This window comes from Eriocheir sinensis, unplaced genomic scaffold (assembly GCF_024679095.1).
Source record: "Eriocheir sinensis breed Jianghai 21 unplaced genomic scaffold, ASM2467909v1 Scaffold304, whole genome shotgun sequence".
NCBI lineage: Eukaryota > Metazoa > Arthropoda > Malacostraca > Decapoda > Varunidae > Eriocheir > Eriocheir sinensis.
Window position 1 is genome coordinate 62,527 of NW_026111615.1, and position 3,678 is coordinate 66,204.

Below are 3,678 nucleotides of genomic sequence, written 5' to 3' on the forward strand. Positions count from 1 at the left end.
CTCAAGGCTGGAGGCTGCAGAACGCTTAGCCTCAGACCTTACTATTATTTCCGATTGGGGCAAGAAGAACCTGGTGTCCTTCAACGCCTCAAAAACACAGTTTCTCCACCTATCCACTCGACACAATCTTCCAAACAACTATCCCCTATTCTTTGACAACACCCAGCTATCACCTTCCTCAACACTAAACATCCTCGGTCTATCCTTAACTCAAAATCTCAACTGGAAACTTCATATCTCATCTCTTACTAAATCAGCTTCCTCGAGGCTGGGCGTTCTGTACCGTCTCCGCCAGTTCTTCTCCCCTGCACAGTTGCTGTCCATATACAGGGGCCTTGTCCGCCCTCGTATGGAGTATGCATCTCATGTGTGGGGGGGCTCCACTCACACAGCTCTTCTGGACAGAGTGGAGGCAAAGGCTCTTCGTCTCATCAGCTCTCCTCCTCATACTGATAGTCTTCTACCTCTTAAATTTCCCCGTAATGTTGCCTCTCTTTCTATCTTCTATCGATATTTCCACGCTGACTGCTCTTCTGAACTTGCTAACTGCATGCCTCCCCCCCTCCCGCGGCCCCGCTGCACTCGACTTTCTACTCATGCTCATCCCTATACTGTCCAAACCCCTTATGCAAGAGTTAACCAGCATCTTCACTCTTTCATCCCTCACGCTGGTAAACTCTGGAACAATCTTCCTTCATCTGTATTTCCTCTTGCCTACGACTTGAATTCTTTCAAGAGGAGGGTATCAGGACACCTCTCCTTCCGAAACTGACTTATCTTTCGGCCACCTCTTTGGATTCTTTTTAGGAGCAGCGAGTAGCGGGCTTTTTTTTTATTAATGTTTACTTTTTTGTGCCCTTGAGCTGTCTCCTTTGCTGTAAAAAAAAAAAAATACAAAATTCACATATAACTAGTTAAATTTGTATTTAAATACATGTACAAAAAACACATAAAATAATGTAGATTTGTATGAAATGCAAACAAATACATTTTATATAAAATATATATACAAAATACACATAGAATAATGTAAAAACATATCAAAATAAATACACAGAATATCAATAAAATAATGTAAATTTGTATGAAAATAAAGATGCAAAATACCCATAAAATAAAGCATATTTTTATAAAAATACATATACAAAAAAACACATAGATTAATCAAATTTGTATTAAAATTAATATACAAAATGCACATACAATAAGGTAAATTTGTATTGAAAAAATATGCAAAATACACATAAAACAATGTAAATTTGTTTCAAAATATATATACGAATACACATAAAATAACGCAGATTTCTATAGAAATATATATACAAAATACACTTGAAATAATGTAAATACGTATAAAAATATATATACAAAATACACATTAAATAATGTTAATTCGTGTCAAAATAAATAAACAAAATATCATGAAAAGAATGTGTATTTGTATGAAAATAGATATACAAAATACACATAAAATAACCTAAATTTGTATAAAACTATATACAAAATACACAAAATAATTTAAACTTGTATGAAAAAATATACAAAAACATATAAAATAGGTAAATTTGCATTGAAATACATATACAAATATACATAAAATAATGTAAATTTGAATGAAAATATATAAACATATAGACTTAAAATAACGTAAATTTGTATCAAATATATATACAAAAAAAACATTAAATAATGTAAATATGTATAAAAAATATATACAAAACACAAATAAAATAATGTAAAATCGTATCAAAATAAATACAGAAAATATTAATAAAATAATGTAAATTTGTATGAAAATTAAGATGCAAAATACCCATAAAATAACGCATTTTTTATAAAAAATATATATACGAAAAAACATAAAATATTTGATTTTGTATTAAAATAAATAGATATACAAAATACACATAAAATAAGCTAAATTTGAATTGAAATATATATACAAAATACATAAAATAATGTAAATTTGTATCAAAATACCTATACAAATACACATATAATAACGTAAATTTGTATAAAAATATATAAACAAAATACACATTAAATAATGTAAATACGTAAAATAAATGTAAAAAATACACAAATAATCATGTAATTCGTATCAAAATAAATAGACAAAATACCAATAAAACAATGTAAATTTCTATGAGAAAACATATACAAAATACACATAAATAACGCAAATATCAATAAAAATATATATTATATAATATATTTTTATACATATTTAAAATATTTAATGTATATTTTGTATATATTTTTTATCCAAATTTACGTGATTTTATATGTAATTGTTTATATATTTTCATACAAATTTACATTATTTTATTTGAGTTTTGTATATGTATTTCAATACAAATATGCCTAACTTTATGTGTATTTTGCATATCTATTTTCAAACAAATTTAAATTATTTTTGTGTATTTTTGTATATATTTTTATACAAATTTTAGCTATTTTATTAGTTTTTTGTATATATATTTTCCTACAAATATACATTCTTTTATTGGAATTTTGTGTATTTATTTTGTTACGAGTTTACATTATTTTATGTGTATTTTGTATATATATTTTTCTACGTATTTAAATTATTTTATGTGTATTTTATATATACATTTTCATAAAAATTTACGTCATTTTATTGTGTGCATTCGTATATATTTTGAAACAAATTTTATACAAATTCATTTTATTTTATGTGTATTTGTATATATATTTTCATACAAATTTATATTATTTTATGTGTATTTTTACATATATTTTATTACAAATTTACCTTATTTTATGTTTATTTTGTATATTTATTTCATTAAATTTTAAATTATTTAATGTGTTTATTTGTATTTGTATTTAGGTTATTTTAAGTGGGTTTTCTATATATATTTTCATCCAAAATTACATTAATTTATTGTTATTTTCTTAATTTAACTCGATACGAATTTAGATTATTTCATAGGTATTTTGTATATATATTTTTATACTCATTTACATTATCTAATGTGTGTTTGGTATATATATTTTTTATGCAGATTAATTTTATGTGCATTTTTGAACATATATTTTTTTCGAAATTTGTGTTATTTTATGTGTATTTTGTATATGTTTTCTCATACAAATTAACATTATTTAATTAGTTTTTTGTTTATTTATTTTGATACGAATGACATGATTATTTGTGTATTTTGTACATATTTTTTGTATACGTATTTACATTTCTTAATGTGTATTTTGTTTATATATTTTTATACAAATTTACGTTATTATATGTGTATTTGTTAAAAATATTTTGAAAAAAATTTACTTTATTTTATGTATTTTGTATATATATTTCAATTCAAATTTAGCTTATTTTGTGTGTATTTTGTATATCTCTTTTCATACAAATTTAATTACTTCTGTGTATTTTTGTATATAGTTTTATACAAATTTACGTTATTTTATGTGCATTTTGTATATTTATATTTATACAAATACACATTCTTTTATTGGTATTTTGTTTATTTATATTTATACGAATTTACATTATTTTATGTGTATTTTGTGTACTTTTTCTATTCGTATTTACTTAATTTTATGTGTATTTAGTATATATATTTTTATAGAAATCTACGTTATTATATGTGTATTCGTATATATATTTTGATACAAATTTACATTGTTTTATATGTATTTTGCATA